This window comes from Primulina eburnea, chromosome 15, assembly GCF_022965805.1.
Source record: "Primulina eburnea isolate SZY01 chromosome 15, ASM2296580v1, whole genome shotgun sequence".
NCBI classification, from domain to species: Eukaryota; Viridiplantae; Streptophyta; class Magnoliopsida; order Lamiales; family Gesneriaceae; genus Primulina; species Primulina eburnea.
In genome coordinates, this window is record NC_133115.1 from 13,787,473 (window position 1) to 13,801,240 (window position 13,768).

At 35.8% G+C, this 13,768-nt stretch overlaps 1 long non-coding RNA gene across 2 annotated transcripts; it reads right to left on the reverse strand.

The window, feature by feature from the left end:
- Window positions 1–2,993: 2,993 nt before the first annotated feature.
- LOC140815018 (uncharacterized) lies at window positions 2,994–6,608 on the reverse strand. Of its 2 annotated transcripts, none has more exons than XR_012114238.1 (3): window positions 5,511–6,608; window positions 4,318–4,391; window positions 2,994–3,230 (listed from the first exon to the last, which is right to left on the reverse strand). It is a non-coding gene; the product is annotated as an uncharacterized lncRNA (long non-coding RNA). The 2 variants fall into 2 exon arrangements; XR_012114239.1 differs by lacking the exon at window positions 5,511–6,608 and adding an exon at window positions 5,009–5,023.
- Between the last annotated feature and the right edge of the window lie 7,160 nt (window positions 6,609–13,768).

Here is a 13,768-nt window from a genome sequence, read left to right on the forward strand (position 1 = left end):
GTACAACTTGTATCTGGTTCGTGTTTGAGGTAAAGTATGATGTGGTTTTTTGAGGTAGAGTTTTGGTTGTGTTTAATGTGGAGTTTTCAGATGGGTCGAGTTTGATGTTGAATTTGGGTCGAGTTTGAGTTTGGTTCTGGCTCGCGTTTGATGTTTTGAGGTAGAGTTTTGGGTCGTTTGATGTGGAGTTTCCAGATGGGTCGAGTTTGACGTGGAGTTTTGGGTCGTGTTTGATGTGAAGTTTTCAGGTGGGCAGAGTTTAGGATTATAGGGTTTAGGGAGTTTAGAGTTTTGAGTTTCGGGTAAAGGGGTTAGGGATTATAATTTTTGTTTTAGGGGTTTATAAATGGGTGGAGTTTAGGTCGGGTGTCGTTCAGGTCTGGGTCGAGTTTTAGCCTTGGGTTGACATTGGGTTGGGTCTGAGTCGAGATTTACAAATGAGTCATTATTTGGGTCAGGTTAGTGAAATATATTGAACTAAATGTTGACATATGTATTACATAATATGACTTTATAATATATATATGTGATATTGTATTTGATTGTATTAGTGAAATTGTATGATATGGTATACAAGTGATATATATGAGATCATATCATATCTAATTATCTAATTATGTAATATAATTATATGATATGATTGAATTGAATGTCGACATATATATTGTGTCGAGACTGTAAAATCTGGCCCAACTATTGAATAGTAGGGTTGAGTTTCTTTAGAACACAACTTAATATATTGTGAAACACTGGGTCGAGCGTTTGAGAGACTCGAATGGTGTTGTTGGGTCATTTTTACAATATGTATTGGTCGAGACTACAAAACATATGTATTGGGTCGAGTCTGTATTGAATGTTAGAACATATGTATTGGGACGATGCAGACCCGACAATAACAATGATCTTCCTTATTTTATGCATGTATTTCATCCAATCTCATTGGTCGGAAAGATGAAAGAGATCAAAATCAGCTTGGGCTTTACCCATGAAACTGTGGGCCACTCACTATATTCTTCTCTTACATATTGTATCAAACTTTCAATATTGTTTCGTGAAACGTCTTTTACTTTTAACTTTAAAATCCAACTAATTTTTTTTAAAAATTCAAAACATTCATGCCAAAATAACTCAATATTTAAAAATCTTAAATGCATAATATCCATAAATTGTCAACCATCAAAATCAAACGTCAACCTTTAAAATAATCTAAAATTAAACTTCAAAATAAAGAAAAAAATCTCTAAATATGTAATCCTCAAAATCTTTACGTAAAAAATTTAAATACTAAATAAATGCAGAAAATAAATGTCTCTAGGAGTGTACTGCCGGACTTGATCCATTCAAGTGTCAGCACCTCTCTCAAAATGATCCTCACATGCAACCATCCAAATCTAGTGAGTCTAATGAATCAGTGTTCTAACCATACGTAGCAAATAATACATATACATGTTTATGAATTAAAATCATATTTTTATTTAAAATAAGTTAGCATAAATTTGTAAGCGTAAATAAATCATAAATCGTTAAATCATCATGCTTTCCATCGTCGTATATCATTTTTTGGTAAAGTTTGATCTTTGAAAGCGACTAGCTGTAATCGTATCATCATGTGCTCAACTGATCAGTCTTAGCTCACCATTGTACATGGGGACGAGCACTGGGCCTCGTAAAAAAGTGGAAATACGATCTTCGGGCCCCTTCTGGGGTCTTCTCCCTCACGATATTCCCAACCATGTCATATTATATCATGTTTGTCACAGTTAATTCACATACTTCAAACTATTTTCTTTCATTTTTATTCATAAAATATCGTGTCTTTCAAAATTCATAAAATATCATTTTTCAGGAAAAATCCATACAACTTTAGCATATATCGTAAAAACATCATATTTCATCATAAACGTTTTAAAATATCATTTAACATGTATTATGATTCTTCGGGGACACTGCTAGGGAAACATTCACTACTCATTTTTCTTTAAAATGTACTAAATTTTTTTTTCTTAAAATACTTCGGCCAAACCATAATATATATATATATATATGTATATATATATATATATATATATATATATATATATATATATATATATATGCTTTGCAACATTTAAAATCAACTCACCAACTAATTATTTGAAAATCCCAAAAATGCAATTCAAAACATAAAGTCGTAAACGTGAACCAAACCTATAAATAGCATTTTTCAAAATAAAGTATAAGCGTCATAATCTTCTCAAAAGCTTCAAAAGTAATAAAAATCTTTAAAGTAATTTTAATGCGGAAAACTAGCAAAGGTTCTCGAGTTATGTGCCACATCACTCCAGTTGGTTCAACCATCAAGTCCTCCAACATCAACAACATCATGTTCACCTGCATAGATCACACCTAGTGAGTCTTTTGACTCAACAAACCTTAACCATGATAACAAATAATACATACTAGCAACCGAGGCACACGCGTTGCGTGTGTCATGAATATATGAGGTTAATATAGTAAAAGATTTATGATATTACAACATCATGACACCAAAACATTTTGTACTTGAATCATGAAAGACAATGGATTCCAAAGCTTAAATAAATTTGTCAAACTCAATTTGTTATCTTACATGATATAAGCACATACGTTGTGTGTGTCATCAATATATTGAGCTAATATATTAAACATTTATGATCTTACAACAGCATGAGATCGAAACATTATTTTTTTGAAGCCACAGATTCATCTCATGTGAAATAATGCTAAATTTCAACGTAATAAAAAGTAAATAAATTGTCAAATGATTTTTCAGTAAATATCATAATATCATAGAACTAAAATTTATTGAATATAAAAACCTCAAATTTGTATCCTAAATCCAGCTTACAAATTGAACAAATACAACTAAAATTTTATTTATCTTAGACATTGTATGCACATATCTGTTTTTTGTATGCACATATCTGTTTTAGTGTATTAATAAAATATTCATTTTATCGAATCATACTCAAGTAAAACATAAATGTACGAAATAAATAGAGCAATCTATGAAATTGATGCTTGTAATGACATGAAACTAAATGAATAATAAATAATGATTTTCAAAAAGGACTGAACATCATCACTAAAAAAACAATGAATTCATCTAACTGGAATAACATGTTCCTGAAAAGGACTCCAAGCAGATGATGCGGCACTCCTGCCCAAAAATGGGCTGCGTATTAGCAACCATAACAAAAACCAACTTCAACCTGTCAATCATCACAAAAAAGCTAATATAAGCGAAATGAAAACAAAGGATAGTTTTCAGACACTAAATTTGAGGAAAAAGATTTGGAAATTGTAGTTTGAAATGTTATTTCTTGAAGAAATTACAGTATATAGAAATATGTAAGGTAAACACCTACTCTAAAAGTCCATTATCACCAAGTAAAAGATTTCAAATCTCTGTTTGAGATTTTTTTTTATTTTACAAAGAAATTAAATTCGTAAACAAACCAAATAGCTCGTAGGGGTAAAAACATTACTAAAAAGAGAAATGAATAAAAATAAAAACTATGTAAAAATATCGTGGAGTGAGTGAAGTGTATCACCAAGACAGCTGGCAAAAGAACAACTTTGACATCTACTTTGATCCTTCATCAATCTGTATTAAAAAACCATTTCTATATCTAATTTCCTTTCTCGTTAATTTTGATTCTATGAATTACGTAACATAAAGGTTTTCTAAACCTTTATATTACGTTCAGTATGTGAAACATATCTTACCATGGTCCTTAACCCAACTTAGCACCAGAAGTGTAAGTATGTAATGCATTTATCACATTTATTATTTTTTTGAATAATATCAATCAATTATCTGTCGATGTGGTTTAACACGAATGATATTTCCATCAAATAAATCACGTATTGAACATTTATCATTGAACCGATGGAAAATATATTTTATCAATGACAAAAAATGTAAAAAAATCAATCATTAATCATTAAAAACTCAAAATTCTAAACTCAATCTTTGACAATGGAAAACTATAAAAGATAACTCAACACAACACAACACAAATGGAATCAAAAAGTAGAATTTAATACCATTCTATTGAAAATAAGTGCACACTACCAATGATTCAAACAAACTATTTATGCACATTTTATCAAACATAAGGGCAATGATTAATGGTGCAAATAAAACTTGATGATTATATTACAATTACATCAAACTTCAAAATATCTATACAACACAAAAAGTAAATGACGTGGGAAAGGAAGCAATGTGTTATTTCGCAAGCGTAAAATTGGATTTAAAAATATCAAAACAAATAAAATGAATGTAAAACCAACCTCAATTATACAACAGAGTGTCACCTTAGTGATAAAATTCAAGTAGACCACAAATTATCTGTTTGAGAAACCATCTGCATTAAAAACTGGTAAGTGAAACAAATGTAATCACAATAAAACCTAAAATTGAAGCTAAATTATTCTATTTTGATCTGAATGAGATAAAAAAGTAAATTGAAAAGATACTCACAAAATTATATTGGTATGTGCACTTAGTTAACCACCCTCTCCCCCCAACATAATATCATCCACCAAAGATAGATAAAATGAATGTATAGAACCCCATTGATCTCCAATTAGCAAAGCCATATATAATCCAGATTTAAATGCATATGCAGCAAATATTCAAATATGTCAGAGTAGTAAAGATGCAACTGTGACATATTAAAAATCAGATTTTGACATCGTAACTCTCAAAGATCTAGAAAAATTTGAATTTAAAATAATTCGACCAAAATATAATATTGTCTGTAAAGATTATAATAAAAAAATGTCTAAGAAGCTCTTTCATAATGATTTAGTGAATCTGTCGAGAATATGTGAGAGATTAGATCATAAGACCTTGAAGCTCGTAGTGAATACATTATCTCACATGCAAGATCAAAACGAACAAACGAATTTGATATGAGTACTAATATAAAGCAACATAATAAATCATAGACCATAAACTTATTCATTATTAAAAACAAACCAGATGAAGATGGGGTGAGTAGAGCTGATCCATTGAACTGAGTATGTAATTTCTACAAATACTTTGTTTGCAACCGGTATCCTGTTTTTTTTTTAGGAAAAACACACAAAGGCAATTCATAATCAGCAAAAAATTCAACTTAAACCAGCAAAAAAAAAAAATCATAAATAATATGTTAATCCATTAAACACTACCCACGTACTGTTTAAAATTGATTCAATAAATATAGAAAGTTTAGTACCCATGCAAAAACTGGTTATTCGAGAGACGTGATAAGATAGAAGATGAGAAGTAGAGAATCGTAGGCAGAGATAAATACATGGACATAATAAATGGTGCCACATATAGCTGAATGTGGTTGAAAAGAGATAATAGAATTGATCAGCATCCCCAAATTATAAATTTGAAATATGTAGCATGTATTTTACGTTTATCGTTTACTATGCGTACATAATGTTTTTTTTTTGTAAAAAATTACAATAAAGAGAGTTGACTTTCTTACACTTTATCATTTTGTATTAGGTAGTAATACGTCTTTGAAAACCACGTTTCTTGTGAATACCCCAGATTGACGCTCTAAATTCCCGTCTTTTACCAAAATCTTTGTAGAATTTTGTGAGACTCCTCTTGAAAGTGCCACATATAGCTGACCGTGGCTGAACACATGGTTACACAAAAATATGCCAATATTTGGGATTATTTGACCTTGTGCTTTGTTTATTGTCAAAGCAAAACTAAGTCTTATCGGAAACTGTCGACGTGTCAACTCAAATGGTAATCCAGAATTATCTTCACTTTTCAAAGGCATTCTATGCAGAAAGAATCTAGTACCCTTGTGAGGACCTGTTATGATCTCAGCATCTATAAAATTTCGACCAAGACTGCGGCATATTAACCTTGTTCCATTGCATTGACCAAGTTCGGGCGCAACATTTCTCAAGAGCATGATAGGACTTCCTACTTTCAATATGATTTTATGTGGGGGCAAACCACTTGGACTAAGGGAATTCAAAAATTCTTCTTGAAAAAGATTGTGATTGTCGTCTTCTACACTATCCCAAGATGTATACTCTTTTTCCTCTCCAGGAAACTTGAGAATGAGCATTTGATTAATATTGTCGACATCAACATTTTTTGGTGTGATGATGGCTTTATCAACCATATAGTTTTCATCGTTAACATGATTTATCATATTAGGAAAAACAGAATCAATTAACATCTGAATTGATTGTTCTCCTTCCCACGGTATGATAATTGAATCTGGTAATTTTATGAAATCACGATTCACAGTATGTTGCAATCCATCACCTATGCGCAATAGAAATTGTGAGAATTCAATATCTTGAGCAGATCTCATATTTTGTTGAAGGTGTATTACCTTTACGCAATGCCAGAATGTTGACCTTGAAATACTTCAGCAATTTGTTCTGCCTTTGACCCTCGTTTAACAACTGGTAACACTTGTCGAAAATCACCACCAAAAACCATTATCTTCCCTCCAAACGCTATTTGATTTTCCATAATATCTTGGAAACTCTTACTGACGGATTCAAAAGCATGGCGATTTGTCATTGGAGCCTCGTCCCATACTATAGCTGATGCACGCTGTAAGGACAGTGTATCGTATTATCCTAAATCTTATATGATTATCGATAATTAATGAATTTGATATGTGATTATACAATTGATGTATATTATGATAATGAAATTGAGAAAATGAGTATTGAATGTGAATTGACGTTGTAAGAGCTCGAGTGGAGAAGCCGGACGCCAATTTAGTACAAATCTAAATATTTGTACAGAACATGTGGCGCCCGGGCGGTAGAAAATGACCGCCCGAGCGCCAACGTATGCAAAGCGAGAGTTCGGGCAGAATGTTCCGCGCCCGAGCGGTAACTTTCTACCGCCCGAGCGCGGCATAAATGCAACTCGGGGACAGAATGTCTCGCGCTCGGGCACGAGAATTCTACCGCCCGAGCGCGAGGAAGATGATGATAAGAATAAGCTTTTCCTTCTTCTTTCTTCATTTCCATTTACGAGAACTTCGAGAATAACCGAGAGAATTTTATTTTCTTCTTCCGATTCGACTTCGAAACGCTGTCCAAACGCGAAACAAATTATATATTTGTAATCGTCGCGTCGAGGGCTTCTGACTGAGGTAATTTTCTTCTAGTTCCAGCAGCTATAAATATCAAGGTGCTGGAATAGCATGTATTTGAAGTTGAATTTCTGATATGTAGTAGAATAACCGACAAGAAACTCATATTCGAAGTCGGAATTAAATTATGATATGATTTGAATTTGATATGAATTTTTGAAGTTTCAAATGATATTTGAAACTCATATTAATGATTTTGGAGTATGTAATTGATTGGAATGAATATGTTATTGATGTAGATAAAGTATTATACTGATATCTTCAAGCTACATCGACTGGAACAAAGAATTGAGGTATGTTGCGACCGGGTAACATACGACAGGTATCTGTATTATATGATATATGTGGGATTGATTTGATTGATTGGATTGGAATACGTGTCTATGTGCCTATTTGATGATTTAATGTGGCATACATGACATTGAGATTGGAGTTTCGATGTATAAAATAAATGTTTTGTTAACACACATCATTTTATGCATACATCGATACATGACATGCACGTTGAGCTATGATCCTTGGATACCCTGATATGATTTGATTGGATTCCGGGGTTTGTGAACACAATCGTTATGCCGGTATTATATGACCCGTAAAGCAAAGACAATTGTGGCCCCATATGATTGGATATGAGATGTGGGATTGATGGCGCTTCGTCGACGCTATCATACGTGTATTCCCATATCGGCCGGTGTGCCAGCTCGAGCATTGATTTGATTTGATAGCGATTCGATTGATTCTGACATGTGCTCAGTGGATGGGCATTTGACCTGATACCTCCACGACATACATGCATTGCATACCATATATCATTGTTTAGATACTTGTGGTATATATTGTGGTTGTTCCATACGGAGCTTTGCTCACCCCCAAGGGGGGGCTGTTGTTGTCTTTGTGTGTGGACAATGACAGGTACTCCAGGATATCAGGAGGCCGGAGAGGGTACTTCTGGAGGGAGCCACAGCTTGGGCTGAGGTTTATGTTTATGTCTTGTTCCCAGTATATATGTATATGTATCTATATACCGGGGCATGTCCCGAGGATATGATATGTTTGTATGTGATTGGTTTTTGATTACGTGTGAGCGTGTTTTATGTTTTAAGATTAAATACTATTTTTAGTATTATAAATCTAGAAGAAATGTTTGGGCTCATTGTAAAGAAAATTTAAACTCGTTTTCCGCTGTGATTAGTTAACCCTAATCAAATTGTGTTGTAATAACGATTAGGAGCTAAGGGCCCCACACTAGATGGTATCAGAGCATAGCTGGGAATGCTCTATTGAGTCTTGTGTACACGTGAATAGGCACAAATGAATTGTGCGTATGTGTTTGATTTATTTGTATTACTTGCTCCTACTTGATTTGATTTGAGTAAGTATCTGATGAGATTGATGATATGAGATGATGATATGAGACGATGAGATTATGAATTGATATGAAATTGTGATATTCATCTTTTGATTTGTAGATGGATCACACAAATGAAACTGCGAGTAGCAGTACTGAGAGGATTGTTGGGCAATTTGAAGGATTGTCCATAGATGTTGTGATGGCTCGATTCCAGGATCTGAAACCACCGAAGTTCTTTGGCACTGAGAGTGCTGAAAGAGCTGAGGCCTGGCTAAAGGATATCGAGCACTTGTTTAATATTGTTGAGTATTCCATGGCTCGGAGACTGAAACTTGCTTTGTATCAGCTGAAAGACCGAGCTAAATCTTGGTGGGAAGCCGCTGAGATTGGACTGAAAGAGGCCGGGTTTGAAGTCACCTGGAATGTCTTCAAGGCCCAGTTTTTGGAGCAGTATTCCCCTCCTTCTTATTATACTGCTCAGGAGAATGAATTCAATAATCTGCAGCAGGGAATGATGACTGTTGCAGAGTATGCTTCGAAATTTTCTACTTTGTTGAAGTATGCACCTCACGTAGCTGCGAATGCAAAAGCAAAATATAACAGGTTTGTGAATGGATTGCATCCTGCTATATATACTTTTGTTATTTCTGGTTTGCCTACCAGCTACGCAGAGGCAGTTGAATGAGCCAAGGCAGCTGAAGCTGGATTAAGGCGAGGAGGTCCTCAGTATGTTCCTCCACCTTAAGTGTCAGCTCAGCAGCCTGTCCTGCGACTCAGAAGCAGGAAAGATTATTTTGTCTGAGAAAGTTGTGCATAATTGTGTATTGATATATGAGGATATGTGGTATTTCTGAATTTGATTGTCCTCCCTATGCACGAATTTGATTGTATTGTTGGCATGGATATCTTGATGACGAATCGAGCTACTGTTGATTGTTGTCATGGAGTAGTTCGATTTCGACCTATTGATGGACCCAAGTGGAATTTTTATGGCAAGGTTTCCCAAGCCAAAATTCCATTGGTATCTTCCTTGGAAATGTCTCGATTGTTGACTAGCGGAGATGAGGGTTATCTTGTCTACGCTATTGATATTTCGAAGAAGGAGTCTTCTTTATCTGAGATTCCTGTTGCGAAAGAGTTTCCGGATGTATTTCCCGATGAGATTCCTGATTTTCCTCCTCATCGAGAAGTTGAGTTTAGTATTGATCTGGTGCCGGGGACTGCTCCCATATCTAAAGCTCCCTATCGCATGGCACCATTGGAACTGAAAGAATTGAAAGAACAATTACAGGATCTTCTCGATAAGGGATATATTCGACCGAGTGTATCACCTTGGGGAGCTCCAGTTTTATTTGTTCGGAAGAAAGATGGTACGATGCGAATGTGTATCGCCTATAGGCAACTGAATCAGGCTACTGTGAAAACCAAGTACCCACTTCCGCGTATTGATGATTTGTTTGAATAGCTTCAGGGTACTTCTGTTTACTCGAAGATTGATCTTCGTTCTGGGTATCATCAAGTACGAGTTCGAGACGAAGATGTGCCCAAAACTGCTTTTCGTACGAGGTATGGCCACTATGAATTCCTGGTTATGCCTTTTGGTCTTACGAATGCTCCTGCTATCTTTATGGATTTAATGAATCGTGTCTTCCGTGATTATCTAGACCGATTCGTTATTGTTTTCATTGATGATATTCTTGTGTATTCGAAATCGAGAAAGGAGCATGCTGAACATCTGAGACTGGTACTTCAAACTCTTCGTACTAGTCATTTGTATGCCAAGTTGTCCAAATGTGAATTCTGGATGGACAAAGTGGTATTTCTGGGCCACGTCATTTCGAGACATGGTATATCTGTTGATCCTTCGAAGGTCGAAGCTGTGTTGAATTGGCCAAGACCTACGAATGTTCCTGAGATCCGTAGCTTCATGGGTTTAGCTGGATATTATCGCCGTTTTATTAAAGGATTTTCGAAAATAGCTAAACCTATTACTCAACTGACACAGAAGAATCAAAGATTCATTTGGTCAGAGGAATGTGAAGCTAGCTTTCTTGAATTGAAGACGAGATTGACCACAGCACCTGTGCTTACCATTCCCTCAGGTACCGGAGGATTTGTGGTGTGTACAGATGCGTCTGGTAAAGGTTTGGGCTGTGTTCTGATGCAACATGGCAAGGTAGTTGCTTATGCGTCTCGTCAATTGAAATCTCATGAAACTCGTTATCCTGTTCATGATCTTGAATTGGCTGCCATTGTGTTTGCTTTGAAGATTTGGCGCCATTACTTGTATGGAGAAAAGTTTGTTATCTATTCGGACCATAAAAGTCTGAAATATCTCTTTTCTCAATCTGATTTGAATATGAGGCAACGCAGGTGGATGGATCTCCTGAAGGATTTTGATTGTGAGATTCAATATCACCCTGGATCGGTGAATGTTACTGCGGATGCCCTGAGCCGTAAAGTTCATGATTCTGTTCTAGCTTCTGTCAATGTCGCCAAGGTACATGAGGATATTTGTACTTCTGGTTGGACTTTTCACTCGAATTGGAATTCTGTCACTGTCTCAGCATTGCAAATTGAGCCGAATTTGATATCGAAAATAAGAAAGGCCCAACAAAGCGATGCTCAGATCCAAAAGTCGAAAGAACTGGTATCTGCTGGACATCAGTCTGGATTTCAGATTTCTTCTGATGGTTCTTTACGACTTAATGGTCGGCTGGTAGTTCCTGATGACTCTGATTTGAAATTGGCCCTTCTTCGAGAAGCACATTGTAGCAAATATAGTATTCACCCTGGAGGTCGAAAGATGTATTTGACCTTGAGACCTCAATTCTGGTGGAGACGTATGAAGAAGGACATTGCTGAATTTATTTCTAAATGTCTTGTCTGCCAGCAACTGAAAGCCGAGAGAATGAAACCTGGAGGATTACTCCATAGTCTTGAAATCCCGAAATGGAATTGGGAACATATCGCTATGGATTTTGTGACTCATTTACCTCGTTCGCCCAAGGGCTGTGATGCTATTTGGGTGATTATTGATCGGCTTTCGAAATCTGCACATTTTATTCCGTATGAGCGGACTTATCCTTATAAGAGAATGGCCCGTTTATACATTGAGAATGTTGTGAGACTGCACGGTGTGCCAGTCTCAATTGTATCTGTTCGTGATCCCAGATTTGCTTCTAAATTCTGGGGTAGTTTCCAAGAAGCGATGGGTACGCGTTTGGCTATGAGTACTGCTTATCATCCTCAAACTGATGGCCAAACTGAGCGTACGATTCAGACTTTAGAGGATATGTTGCGTGCAATAGTGATGGACTTCAGAATGGGATGGCAAGATGCCTTACCATTGGTTGAATTTTCTTATAATAATAGCTTTCAGACGAGTATCGGTATGGCACCGTTTGAAGCTCTATATGGAAGACGATGTAGATCACCATTATTCTGGGATGAGATTGGTGAGAGACAGTTGACTGGACCTGAAATGATACAGGAAATGAATGATAAGGTTCAGTTAATTAGGCAGCGGATGAAAGCTGCTCAGGATCGTCAAACGAGTTATGCGAACAAACGAAGACGACCCTTGGAATTCCAGAAAGGTGACAGAGTGTTTTTGAAAATATCTCCCTTTAGAGGCACTGTTCGATTCGGCATGCGAGGGAAGTTATCTCCTCGATATGTTGGTCCATACGAGATTTTGGATCGAGTTGGTGATCTTGCATATCGATTGGCATTGCCACCAGCTCTATCTGCCATTCACGATGTGTTTCATGTTTCTATGTTGAGGAAGTATGAACCGGATCCATCACATGTACTTGCACTTGACGAGGTTGAACTTGATCCTTCTCTTTCCTATGTTGAACAACCTGTTCGCATTATGGATCGAAAGGAAAAGATATTGAGAAACAAATCGATTCCCCTAGTTCGAGTGCAATGGACACGACATGGTGTTGAAGAATCGATATGGGAGTTGGAAAGCAAAATGAGAGAATCATATCCGCATTTATTTGATGCTGATCCATCTGTTCCATTGTATTCGATGTATTATGATCCGTTTACTGATTTTACTTTGATATGTACTATAACTGGTGACATATGTATGTTTACCAATGTTATGTATATAGAAATATTTGAGATTTCGAGGACGAAATCTTTTAAGAGGGAGAGAAATGTAAGGACCGTGTATCGTATTATCGTAAATCTTATATGATTATCGATAATTAATGAATTTGATATGTGATTATACAATTGATGTATATTATGATAATGAAATTGAGAAAATGAGTATTGAATGTGAATTGACGTTGTAAGAGCTCGAGTGGAGAAGCCGGACGCCAATTTAGTACAAATCTAAATATTTGTACAGAACATGTGGCGCACGGGCGGTAGAAAATGACCGCCCGAGCACCAATGTATGCAAAGCGAGAGTTCGGGCAGAATGTTCCGCGCCCGAGCGGTAACTTTCTACCGCCCGAGCGCGGCATAAATGCAACTCGGGGACAGAATGTCTCGCGCTCGGGCGCGAGAATTCTACCGCCCGAGCGCGAGGAAGATGATGATAAGAATAAGCTTTTCCTTCTTCTTTCTTCATTTCCATTTACGAGAACTTCGAGAATAACCGAGAGAATTTTATTTTCTTCTTCCGATTCGACTTCGAAACGCTGTCTAAACGCGAAACAAATTATATATTTGTAATCGTCGCGTCGAGGGCTTCTGACTGAGGTAATTTTCTTCTAGTTCCAGCAGCTATAAATATCAAGGTGCTGGAATAGCATGTATTTGAAGTTGAATTTCTGATATGTAGTAGAATAACCGACAAGAAACTCATATTCGAAGTCGGAATTAAATTATGATATGATTTGAATTTGATATGAATTTTTGAAGTTTCAAATGATATTTGAAACTCATATTAATGATTTGGAGTATGTAATTGATTGGAATGAATATGTTATTGATGTAGATAAAGTATTATACTGATATCTTCAAGCTACATCGACTGGAACAAAGAATTGAGGTATGTTGCGACCGGGTAACATACGACAGGTATCTGTATTATGATATATGTGGGATTGATTTGATTGATTGGATTGGAATACGTGTCTATGTGCCTATTTGATGATTTAATGTGGCATACATGACATTGAGATTGGAGTTTCGATGTATAAAATAAATGTTTTGTTAACACACATCATTTTATGCATACATCGATACATGACATGCACGTTGAGCTATGATCCTTGGATACCCTGAG